This window comes from Nestor notabilis, unplaced genomic scaffold (genome assembly GCF_000696875.1).
Source record: "Nestor notabilis isolate BGI_N333 unplaced genomic scaffold, ASM69687v1 scaffold12562, whole genome shotgun sequence".
NCBI classification, from domain to species: domain Eukaryota; kingdom Metazoa; phylum Chordata; class Aves; order Psittaciformes; family Psittacidae; genus Nestor; species Nestor notabilis.
Window position 1 is genome coordinate 28,183 of NW_009918854.1, and position 13,481 is coordinate 41,663.

General features: G+C 44.2%; 1 protein-coding gene across 1 annotated transcript in view; it reads right to left on the bottom strand.

Annotated features, from left to right (window-relative positions):
• Positions 1-13,481, bottom strand: part of UBE2F (ubiquitin-conjugating enzyme E2F (putative)) — a 68,670-nt gene that overhangs the window by 820 nt on the left and 54,369 nt on the right. The gene's annotated exons all lie outside the window — the stretch shown is intronic.

The following is a 13,481-nucleotide window of genomic DNA, read 5'->3' on the forward strand; positions in this document are numbered from 1 at the left end:
AAGGCCTTTAAGATCATTTATTCCCACCCCCCCTGCCATGAGCAGGGACACCTCACACCAAACCATGTTGCCCGAGGCTCTGTCCAGCCTGGCCTTGAACACCTCCAGGGTTGAAGCATTCACAACTTCCTTGGGCAACCTATTCCAGTGCCTCACCACCCTCACTGTGAAGAACTTCTTCCTTATATCTAACCTAAACTTCCCCTGTTTAAGTTTAAACCCATTACCCCTTGTCCTACCACTAGAGTCCCTAATGAAGAGTCCCTCCCCAGCATCCTTGTAGGCCCCCTTCAGATACTGGAAGGCTGCTATAAGGTCTCCACGCAGCCTTCTCTTCTCCAGGCTGAACAGCCCCAACTGTCTCAGCCTATCTTCATACGGGAGGTGCTCCAGTCCTCTTATCATCCTCGTGGCCTCCTCTGGACTTGCTCCAGCAGCTCCATGTCCTTTTTATGTGGAGGACACCAGAACTGGACACAATACTCCAAGTGAGGTCTCACAAGAGCAGAGTAGAGGGGCAGGATCACCTCCTTTGACCTGCTGATCATGCTTCTTTTGATACAGCCACTGTCATTTATTATAGCCTGTATAGAATTAAAACCTCACCATCCAAGTCACTTGTTTGTGAAAGTGGTTCAGAGGGAACACACTTACACCTGTAGCCCTCCACACAAAACATGCAAGACTATCATACAACCTCTGTATCCATGGAAAAGCACACATTTCTGGCAATTTATAAAGCATGGAGATACTTAGCAGAGAGAAATTCTGACATACTTTCCTCATCTGGTCCTTGTCCAAGTCAGGATGTCAGAGAGATGCTACATTCCTATAACGTTATTTATTTTGAGCCTGAACCTTGCCTTATGTACTTGCCTGTTACTAAATGTGTCCAGCACAAACACACCAAGTAGTCTGTGCTCCAGATTCAAGTGGGGTCACAGCAAAGTACATTTTGCTTGATTTTCAGCTTCCAGTTTTGTGTGCTGCTAGAATATAAAGTAGGAAAACCTGGGAAATGTATGTACTTATGTTTGTTCAAAAATAAAACCCCCAAACCACAAAACCCCCAACACACACAGAGGATGAAGAGGTTCTGAACGCAGTGTGCTGGAGCTGCCTGGAGAGCAGGGGCCATGGAAGCACTGAAATCCTCTGCCCACCAAGCCAAGGCACTGCTTTTACCTTGTTGCTATGACCTGAGGGATCAGCAAGGGATGTTCCTGCTTTAAAGGACATAACTTGACAGCTCCAGGCTTGCCAGTACATAAAATGATGCCCTTGGAACACACACTGAGTGTTCTGGTACAGCCTACTCAGCAAAGAGCTAAATAACATGAAATTTACAGACAGAACAGCAGTTTGTGAGTTTAATGCCCCTGTAAATAATGACCGCTAGTTGTTGAAGGAGTTTAATATCAGGTCTTGTTTACTTCTTTGTTAACAGCAGATAAAAGTGAGCCCTGCAATACTCACCATGACTTTGTACTAATACTGCTAAGAAGTCCTGAACAGCATGAAGTTTGTTTTAAAACTGGGAAAAGCAGTCTTCCCTTAGAGGGGCATGCACTAAGAGTTGGGGTTGTTCAGCCTGTAGAAGAGAGGGCTCCAGTGAGACCTTAGAGCAGCTTCCAGTGCCTAAAGGGCTGACAAGAAACCTGGAGAGGGGCTTTTGACAAGGGCATGTAGGGACAGGACAAGGGGAATGGCTTTAACCTGACAGAGGGAGATTTAGATTAGATAGTAGGAAGAAACTCTTCACTATGAGGGTGGTGAGGTGGTGAGGTGCTGGCACAGGTTGCCCAGAGAAGTTGTGGATGCCCAGAGTTCCAACCCCCTTCCAGGAGCAGGGACGCCTTCCACTAGAGCAGATTGCTCCAAGCCCCTGTGTCCAACCTGGCCTTGAACACTGCCAGGGATGGGGCATCACCACCCCCACAGTGAAGAAGTTTTCAGCTCTGATAGATTTTGGACTATCTTGATACAAACACATAATAATTACTCAGAATAATGACTCATAATGGCAAACAATGCTGGAAAGCTCCAATTTACTGCTTATGGTGGATGTGCTCAGTATTATAGACTGATGGCTCACAGCATCAACACACACACAACATCAGAGCATGTTGGTCGCAACACTGTATCTGATAGGTGAAGGTTTTTGGACTCATCCTGTTACTGGGATATAGACCTAAATAAAAGATTACTAGCTACAAGAAGGCAAAAAACCCATTGGCAATACCATTGATCTTTCAGGCAAAGAAAAAACACTGGACATGCAAGAGGGCAAACTACATCTTTGCTGTATCTACAATATCCAAGAGCAGCGCTGTACACACAGCTCAGGGCACACTCCTCTTTTTCACGCATACCCTTGCAAGCTTTTCAAATGGGAAGATGGGCTTTCAGCAGTGATTTAACAGAAGCAGGACCTCAGCAAAGCAGGAAGGCTCCAGAAATCCATGCTGTCACTTGGGCTGACTTGCCAGATGAAGGGGCTGACAGCGTTGGCAAGAATATATCAACACGATACTCGCTGTATGTGAACCTGGTGCTGAACAGGAGGTTTTCGTCCCATAGCTGTAATACTCCATCTTCACATGCCATATGGCTTAACAGTTCCTCATTACCAAGGGGCACTTTTCTATGTGCACATCTGTTTATGTGCAGTACTGAATAATCAGAAGCATAAAAATTAATCGGAGCAGCACATATCCTGCATTATAAAGAGGTACATACAAAATCCTGCTAGGAATGCTAAGGGAAAGAACAAAGCACTGTATTTTACCCTCTCTTAACTTCCCTTCAAAGACAGATCCTAAATGCAGGTCTACTAGAAAGATGACCTAGAGGCAGGTTGTGCAGAACACCCACTCTTATTAAAAAAACAAGCCTACCCACTTGAATGGAGATTTGATTCTTTCTGCTGGAGACTCCAAAGAACTGTACCCAACTCCAGATCTGCATTAGTGCCCTGTGTCTCAACCATCCTTTGATGCCAAAACAGACACTGATGAGACGTGGAAGAGTCACAAGGTTTGCAGCTGGAAATCGCCCCCACTACAGCAGTTCATCTTAATGACCATCTAATGACCATCTATGCTCCTGCCAGAATGCTTGTCTAGCTGCTGGTGGTGGTTGCTTTGCCATATCCCTCTGGACCTGGATCACATCCCACTGCTAGTTTGGCCACAGGCACAGCTGCTGTCTCTACACTGAAGTAGTTTCCCATGTCAGAGTTGTCAGGCCAAAGACTGAAGGGGGAGAGGGTTGGCTGTGACATTCTACCACATGCACTGATGCTGTAACACATGAAACGCCATCAGAAACAGCCATTAAGCTCTGCTAAGTGATCAGTGAGTGCTGGAAATACCACCTGGAGGAGCTTTTCAAAGGGGAAATCTCATTTCTAACTACTGTCAGTTGCCCTTCATCAATACTATTTCCTTCACAAATTTCAGGATGTAAGATACAGAGTTAGAGAAGGACAAAACTGCTCCTGGGTTCTCTGGAGATGTGCTGGGTGGTGGGGAGGAATGAGGCTTGGGTTTCTGTGTGGGAGCAGTACCTGCAGCCTTGCCTGGTTTAGGGTGGAGAGTTCTGGGGCTAAGCCAGGAAACAGAGCTCCTCTCTGCAAGAGAGAGTCAGGGACTGAAATCAGGCACTGGCCTCATGGGTAGCATGAAGCTGAAGCTCAGACAATGCCAGTATTCCCATAGCACAATGGCCATCCCATCACACAGCACAGTGACAGGATGGACAGTGCAAGTATCAGAACATAAAATTCAACAGATGCCTTCCCCATACCTTCTAAAGGAAAACAAGATGATCAGCTGGAAATAGGAAGCTAATAAAAATGTGAATAAACCATACACTGTCACTCTAAGCATACTCCAAAAAAGCACTGCAGGTCCTCTCCCAGCACCAGCTGGATGTAAGAGGTACAGATGAGGCCAGACATAGCTCCACAGGGACCAAGGGCATCACTGCCCTGCCCCACAGGCCACCCCTATATGTCCCAGGCACTGGGCTGCAGTGTGTTCCGTCTAGAGATCCCTGTCCTATCCCAGTCCTCACCCGGTTAAGCAAGACCGTGGTGGAAGTCCAGCTCTGAAGATGCTCAGCTCTCAAACCCATGTATGAGAAGAAACCATCTAAAATGGGAGAGTTTACATAGTTTTGGAGCAGACCCAAAGCCTCTTTGCCCTGAGCTGTGGGGAGGTGAGAGGGAGAGATGAGGGGTACACGAATAACCCTGCGGGAAGTATTTGCTGCATGAGTAATGCTGGCCAAATCGCTGCTTCATTCCACGAAAACCAGATGGGGACAAACAATTAAAGGGAAACTCAAAGTTTATCAGGGGGTGAAGAGTATGGAATAGAAGCCATGAAACATTTCAGAAATCATAAGCTGAAAACTGGGTTACAGCACGGACCGCAAAGTTAAAACAATACACCCATGGAACTTCTTTGTATTTAAACAAAGAAGTTCTGTTTATATGAAGATGTTTAACAAGTAACCTTTAAGCAGATAAACATATATATATGTATTTTGGCAAGAACTCTGGTCAAAGACATCAATTTCAAACAACTTACTGGTTTTATGATTTTCATTTACTGCATGTTCTTACCAGACAGCACATGTGCAATGATTTTCCTTAAGAAAATATTAAAAAGCAAATCCTTATTTAATTAGCTTTAGATTAAAAAAAAACCACCCCAAACTGAATGATGTAATATTAAAACAATTCACTGAAGTCCCAACTGGTCGTCTTAAAAACATGCCACACTGCAATGAGATTAAAAAATGCAGGAAAGTTGGTACTACAAGATATTTTACAGTGAAACAAGCTCAATACCTGGCCAGAGTGGAAATTTATCACAAGTTATTTATCTCTGAGGAGCACTTGGGAAAGGATTTATAGACAGTTATGGGAACAGCAGGAAAACTGCCACCCCAAAAGTGCAGAAGAGAATTAAGGTCTACAGTTTGTAAAAGCATACTGAAGCACACACTCAAGAACTAGGTACCTTTTTGGACACTGGGGTTTGACCTGATTTGGCACCTCTAAGAGAAGACTGATTTTTTCAATAATTTATACTGCTCTGAGTTGTACTGATGAACTATTTGTCCATTATTAACCTTTTCATTTGAAAATGAAAGATCTACTCAGTTACCCAAAGCAAAGACCAAACGTCTCTGTGACAGCTACCAGAGGAGTCTAGAAAAGTTGTAATGGAAACCTTATCACAGGAATCTCTTTTCTTTTTTCTTTTTAAATAAATGTATACATAAGAACTACACTGTAAAAAATACCACCCCCTCCCCCCCAACTAAACAAAAACCCCAAACCAAAGCAGATTTAACCCATTATCTTTAATATATCCACTACTGGTATCACTTCACACACTGCGGTATTTGGCAAATGTTTTCTTCTTCCTACTCACAACACTGACCTCAGTTTCTGTCCTCAAGTGTGTCAGAGACTATACCCCCTGTTTGGGGGCTGTGCTCTCCATGTTGAAAGCCATACTGGCCATTCCCTGCAGGAAAATGCCAAGTGTACTGCCTTTCTCCCTTCATTGTGATTACAACCACCCAGATACAATTGTGAGAAGCAATTCCTGGTCCACCTTCACATCATTTAGGTTTACAACGCTGTAGAATTCAAATGGAGAAAAAAATAAAAATCACAAAAATACTCAATTGCACCTGCCCTTCCTTCTTCAGTGTTAAAGAAAATAAAATAGTAATAATAAAAAACCACTATTTTTACCAAACACTATTTTAATCCAAGTTTGTCACCAAGGTTAAATTCCAAACAATTTTTACCAGGACCTTTTACTTAAAGTGTCTACTAAAGGGTTCTTCTGAGCACCAGGAACATGACAGGAACAAGGCCAGGTTGGACACAGGGGCTTGGAGCAGCCTGCTCTAGTGGAAAGTGTCCCTGCCTATGGCAGGCAGTTGGAACTGGATGAACCTTAAAGGTCCCTTCCAACCCAAACCAGTCTGGGATTCTATGCCATTACTCAGCTCCAGCCAAAGTTTTAGGAGGAGGATGTAATTACCAGGTAGATTCACTCATTACCCTTATGAGTTATAATTAAAGTGATCTTTTCTTTCTTTTCCATCTTGCAGGAAATAATGAGCATTCACATCCATCACCCCCCACCACATCTACTCCCATTTAAAAAGGAGCTGAATGAAACCTTTGAGTAATACGAAAATCTCAAGTGTGAGGTGTTTTTCCAGTTCATGTTCCTCCTTTGTTATCATTTCCCTGTCATTGATTTATTTAGCTCAGCCTCTACACCACCTGAACCCTTTTCCAAGCTCTATAATTACAGTTTAAATTCTAAGAAGAAAGAGTGGGGGGTGAAGAACCTATACAAAGGGATCTCCCACAGACTCCTGTGCTCAGCATCAATTTTCACAGCCTCTGTTCTCTACTTCACCTTTTAAACACCACTTCCAGACACCAGGCAACTCTGATTTTGCAAAACAATGAGAAAACGCTTTAGGTAGCTAAGCCCTAACACCAAACCCCCAAAATGCCACTGCTGTTTTACTGTGATTATCTGCAGGGAAGAAGAGAAAGTTTTGGGCCTTTTTTTGACAAATGTCTGTCCACATAGGTAGGTTACAGAATAGACCTGCCTGCCAGGACACTGCTCTGTGGAGAAGTCAAAGATGTGTTGCAGAGAGAAGGATCAGCACACTGAACATGAAGCAGGACATCCACCTGAGACGCTCAGATCCTAAGTAGGAAGCATGTCCCTCATGCTTCTGCAAACTCTCTGTTGTTTGCCAGTGAAGCAAAGACAAAGGAAAAAAGCACTCTCTGAGGTTACTGGAAGAGGAAAGAGCTGCTGGGGTAGCCAGGGCTAACTACATCTAAATCTCATTTGTGCAAAGGTGAGGGAACTGAGCCAGATGAATAGGGCAAAGCAGCTTCCCCAAGAAAATCCTTCCTTCCACCAAACACGATGCGGGTCCTGACCCTCTTGCCATATCTGCCCTTTGGCTTTTGGAGCAGCTTGACTGGAGGCAGTTGGTGCAGACTTTCACAAGCCCTCTGGTCATATGGCCACAGTGCCATAGCCTTGGGATTTGCCCTGTGACCCATTTCCTTATTACCGTTTATGATTTCACCCACGTTGCTGAAAACAAAGAAAACCTCCTGGGAGATAAACCTGGCAGCAGCAGTGCCTGATGTTGGGTGCTTGTTTCTCCACATTCCTCCAACGCTACTGGGGTCAGCCCAAGGCTGGCACCAGGCACACTGGCCATCTTGTCAATACGGTTGTTGGAAAGGGTTATAGAGAGAGCCCTTCCAGAAAATTACCTGAATTATCCCAATTACACTGATGTTAACCTCCTCTGTGCTGCAAACACGCTTCCACCCACGAGAATGTCACTCATTTCCAAGAGAGGATATGTCCTCAGCATCTGGGCTCTTAATGGATGAATTATAAGCACAGAGGAAATGGGAGCTGCCTGGGCCTCGTGAGAGGGTTTTTGCAAGTCATAATCTACTTCAGCCAAATGATACCCAAACAAACCTGGCTGGGCAGGTGAGGCACAAAGGGAACTCCACTTAAAAAGATCAGACTCCTTGTTTGCATTCAACAACCCTCCTGTAAGGTTCCATTTTAAAGCCATGCATTTCTTTAAAGATTCCAAAGCAAAAGCTTTCCTCTTAAGCCACTTATCTGCCTAAAGCACATAAAACAAAAACTTTAAAACATCTTCATTTCTTTCACATTTCTATCATTACCTCAGCGAGTCAAACCGTCTGCAAAAGCTTAATCAACTTTGCTGAACCCGAAAGAGGTTTCATCCATAATCTTTACCTCTGTTAACCACAATTAGCAGCTGTGCTGTTGGCTCCTTTGCACATGCCATTTAATGTACTTTATGCCCACTGGGAAAAGACTTCAAAGGCTGTAAGATGGACACAGAACACAAAATGGGGAGGCAATGCAAGAAAAACCCCAGTGACATTGTCTAAATGCAGTAATGTTGCAGAAAAACAAGTATGTATTACACTGTGGCTGCAAGAACTTGAGTGAGAACAACAAACACCAACCAGGGTGGTTGGGTGTGCAGAGAAGTGAAGGATTTACTGCAATAACCACAGAGATAAATAAATGCAATGACTCACAGGGAGAACTGTTATGAAAAGCTGGTTTTGGAGTGGGATGTTACCACTGTTCTTAATAGGACAGTTAAGTGTTAAACAAAGAGTAATAAAAAACCCAACACAAAAATTACACAGCTTCCAAAAAAAACCCCAAAAACCCCACATCAAATTTGAAAGCCTTTTGGGGCTAAATACTTTTCCAGTGTTGTAAAAGCTTGAAAAGCTAAGGTTAGCCTTGAACACAGCAGATCAAGTTCTGCCCTTGAGAAGCTCCTTCTGCTGCTTATCGAATCCTACACTGCAAATGTGGAATCCATGGGCACTTCTACTGGCTGGAGCCCCATGGTGTGTGCATTTATCTATCATAGAATCCTAGAATGGTTTGGATTGGAAGGGACCTTAAAGCTCATCCAGTTCCAACCCACCTTCCACTAGACCAGGTTGTTCAAATTAGAAGAATTCTTCAATGTTATGTATCCCCTTGCAGATGAAATCAGGAAATGCTTCTCAGTTCAGTATACAGGCATCTATGTGAGTTTCCTCTTTCACTTGAAGAAAGTTAAAAAACCCCTTGCATTTTCATCATATCACAGTTTTGTACTGCTAGAAATAAATAGCAGTGTTCTTGAAAATACTCAGAACCAGCTACTTCCTATTAGGAAGAGTGATTTCAGGATTGTCAAGGGTGGGTGGAAGGTTATCACTGAAACAAGGGAATGAGGTTAAGTGAAAAACCTTACACTAGACAACAGGCAAAGACAGATCCCAGTCCAAGAGAAGCTCAAACACGAGTAAATAAAATGGCACAGCAAGGATGAGACTACGCTTATTTAAGCAAAACATTAACTCAAACAATGCAAATAATGGAAAGAATGAGGGCCTAACAAAGCCAGCTTGAAGCCAACATAATGAGAGAAAGATCTGGGCATGCCTTTCGCTGTCCTGACAAGTACTAAACAGCCTTTCTGTTCTTTACCCTTCCTTGACCTAAGAGCCAACTGCATCAACCAAGTTGTTGACAAAGTCTAGCAATGAACAAGTTGAAAATATATTAATTTGCACCCTAAATTCTTGGACCCGGATCACAAATCAAAAGCCTGAGATGCTCCTGGAGGCCCAGATCCATCCTCTGCAACTCTCTGTAACAGCAGTGGGAGAAAACGCACACAGAGTAGGACAAAGAAACCAGCTGTCCTGGGTGGAGAACTCTGCTGTGTGTTTGCAGTACAAAAGGTAGCACTGAAAAGAAGGTTGAGGTTGGCACTCCGGTCTGGAATGCTTTAAGTCCTAAAGACACCATTGTAGTGATCCTGCAAAGCAATTACTCATACTTTTAAGTACGATGTATCAGTGTCACAAGAACTGAGACAACCAGTTGAGAGCTGTGCTAAAATAAACAGACAACAAGAAGAATGGCTTTAAGCTGAAAGAGGAGAGATTTAGGTTACACATAAGGAGGAAGCTCTTCCCTGTGAGGGTGCTGAGGCACAGGGTGCCCAGAGAAGCTGTGGCTGCCCCATCCCTGGCAGTGTTCAAGGCCAGGTTGGACACAAGGGCTTGGAGCAACCTGCTCTAGTGGAAGGTGTCCCTGCCTGTGGCACGGGGTTGGAACTGGATGAGCTTTAAGGCCCTTTCAAACCCAAATAATTCTGTGATTCTGTGAAGAAACACAAGAATTAGGAAGACAGAAAGGTAGTAAAACTGTCAAATGACAGCTTACCAATGACTTTATGTATTTCTTTTGCAAAGGGTAATTGGATCATTCTGTAGAAAGAGCTGTCCTTGAAATCTGACATACCTCAACTGGAGAGGAAGCATCAGAAAACCCAGCAAAGACCAGGGGACTCCTGAAGTACTGCAGCAATCACCACATTTGGCAAAACATTTCCTATGCTAGTGAGTTTTAAAAACAATACACTGGATCCCACAGCAAACTCTTGGGAATTTTGTTTAATACAAGACTATGACCTCACAAACTTTGTATCAGAGCAATTCCAAGATCGTGTGGAAGAGTGAAAATAGAGAACGAGAAACCCAGTTTACAGACAAACTGAAATGTTAAGAAGTAATCCAATGAGATGTTCAGACATGAAAAGGAGAGCAGAATGCATGCTAGCAGAGCAGCTAGGATGACACAGTATATGGTTTTACGAAGGGTTTTACTAAGCCACTCTTCCTGTAAACCTTGAGAATTCAGAATTGGAAATGAAGGAGCAGTAACTTCAAAGGCTTGACTTCAATTACTTTTTAAACAATCTTATTAGCATGTATCTTTCTGTTGTTGGACTAAGAGCAGCAGTACCGAAAAAGAAAAAATGAGTTGTGCAAAACCCCCCTAAAAATTGATGTATACGGCAGTATCATAGAATCACATTCTGGTTTGGGTTGGAAGGGACCTTAAAGCTCACTCAGTCCCAACCCCCTGCCAGAGGCAGGGACACCTTCCACTAGAGCAGGTTGCTCCAAGCCCCTGTGTCCAACCTGGCTTTGAACACTGCCAGGGATGGGGCATGTAGTCTGATTAGTAATTACTTCAGAAGTGGCAAAATACAGAAGAGGAAAAAAGACAAATGCAAGTGAACAAAAGCAGATCTTGCAGTCAGTATGAAATAATGGAACTCCCCGTGGTGTTTGAATCACTTGTGGGTAGTTCTCTTTACCAGAATAAAGCTTCATGTAGTGTGTAAGCGTCTATTTGCAACCCACACATTTTTACCCAGTACAGCTAGGGAACATCCAGCAAAATCAGAAAGGGCTTTAAAAGACAGTTCAACAAGCAAAGACAGCAAACCACAACTGCCTACAGATTTGCAGTCTACCATTACTACTACCCCCTCCTCTCCCAATACAGCTTTTCCTTGGTATACTTGATATTCTTTGCCACCTTCTCTCTCCCAGCAAGAACTGCCTGTTCAGCCTGGGGAAGAGAAGGCTCCTTAAGAGGAGACCTCAGAGCAGCTCCAGTGCCTAAAGGGGCTACAAGAAACGTGGAAAGAGGGGCTTTGGACACGGGCCTGTAGGGACAGGGTAAGGGGGAGTAGCTTTAACCTGCCAGAAGGGAGATTGAGATGAGCTCTGTGAGGCAGAAGCTCTTCCCTGTGAGGGTGCTGAGCCGCTGGCCCAGGGTGCCTGGAGAAGCTGTGGCTGCCCCATCCCTGGCAGTGTTCAAGGCCAAGTTGGACACAGGGGCTTGGAGCAACCTGCTCTAGTGGGAAGTGTCCCTGCCCGTGGCAGGGATTGGAACTGGATGAGCTTTAAGGTCCCTTCCAGCCCAAACCAGTCTGGGATTCCATCATTCCCTCACCCTCCTGCAGCCCTCTTGGGTTGCTCAGATCACCTCGCTACCAGCTGAGGGAAAGGCAAACCTCATGGTCTACTCTGAGCGGTGAGTTCCCACACAGTCCCGACAGCATCCCTTCAGAGTGAGCCCTGGCTGAGCTCGCATGGCAGCCTTTCTGGGTGGCTCACTCACAAACCATCCTTCTCCTTGCTGCTGCTCACAGTCCTGGTGACAGTTATGGGAACTGGATGCAAAGACTCTGCTGCTTTGTCAAATTTGACATAAATTGATATGTGTGTTTAAAAGCTATGGGGATTAAGGGGGAGGCTGGGATGAGGGAAGGGACAGAGGGATGGCAGCACTGCATAAGCCTTATTCCCTTACAAAAAAAGACTAAAAAGTAAAACAATTTTTAAAGGTTCGCTTCAGTGAAGCTCCAAGACCAACTGATGGTGTGGACCAGATAAATGGACAGTGAGGTGGACTGAACCAACTGAACTGCTGTGGGGTTGTGATCAGTGGCACAAAGTCCTAGTGGAGTACTCAAGGAGTTGGTATTGGGGCCAATACTGTTTAACCTTTTCATTAATGACCTGGATGAAGGGCAGAGTTTGCTGATAATGTAGAACTGGTCTCAGTGGCTATACACCACATAGGTGTGCTGCCATTCAGAAGGACAGGCTGGAGAACTGGACAGAGCAGAAACTCATGCAGTTTAACAAAGTGAAATGCAAAGTCTTGCCCATGAATAACGCCATCCACTGATACATGCCGGGGACGGGCAAGCAGCTTTGCAGAGAAGGACACTGGGGTTTGGCTGGTCACCAAGCTGACTGAGAAGACCACTAGCATCCTGGGCTGTACGATGAAGAGGACTGGCAGGTCAAGGGAGGTGATCCTTTCACCACACTCAGGGCTGATGAGATACATGTAGAGTGCTGAGCCCAGTACCAGGCTTCCCAGAATTAGAGAGACAGGGACTTACTGAGTGAGCCTGGCACAGGGCCACAAAGGTAGTTATTGAATGAGAGCATTTGTCACAGGAGAGACTAGAGACTGACCAGGACTGTTCAGTTTGGAGAAGAGAAGGCTTAGGGGGACCATAATTTGTACAAATACCTGATGGGAGGCTGCAAAGAGGACAGAGCCAGACCCTTCTCAGTCGCGAGAGGCAATGAGAACAAACTGAAATACAGGAAATACCTTTTAAAGAGTTTTTTTTAATGTCAGGGTGGTGAGAGATACGAACAGGTTGCCCAGAGAGGTTGTGAAGTCTCCGGCCCTGGGAATGGAGATTCCCAAAATGGAGATGCTCAAAATCTGACTGTACACAGTGCTGGGCACCCTGCTCCAGCTGACTCTACCCTAAGCACAGATGCTGGACTAGACAATTTCCAGAGCTCCCTCCCAGCCTCAGAGACTTTGTGATTCTGTGAAATACCTTCTGAAAATGCCTCAAGGATGAAGTGCTGGAAAACCTGCAGTTACGGACCAAACAGGCTCCCCATGTGATTTAAAACCACTTTACTTGGTTACACTGGGCATAAACAAGAAAGAACAAATAAATGTTTCTATCAAGACCTTTAATTTGCGGTTACATTAAAAACACAAGCTTATTTTCATGTAACCTGCCAGCTGCCTAGCAAAGCTTTCCAGTGTCTCCTTACTCAATTTCATCAGTATTCATAATTTCTTCAAATTACTCTGCTGCTGGTACAAGAATATTAGACTGACAGACCCAAAACAATATCCAACTTTTATCAGAGAAGTGAAAGGATAGAAAACAGAAATCCTTCAAAAATAATAGTGGAACTGAGGCTGACACATCTGTCCATACCACAGTGACACACCAAACATAAGAACATTTTGTTAAAAGTATAATGTTTAGTCTTGAAAAAGCCTGAAAGTGTCAGGCTTGTCAATTCAGTAATTCCTTTACTCTCAGCTCCACAAACACTCTTCTGTTCTACACCTAATTATTATTATCTCATATTTCAGTATGTTGAAGACCAGATTGTTTAGCTTATAATATATGGATGGATTATCCTCCTTTCC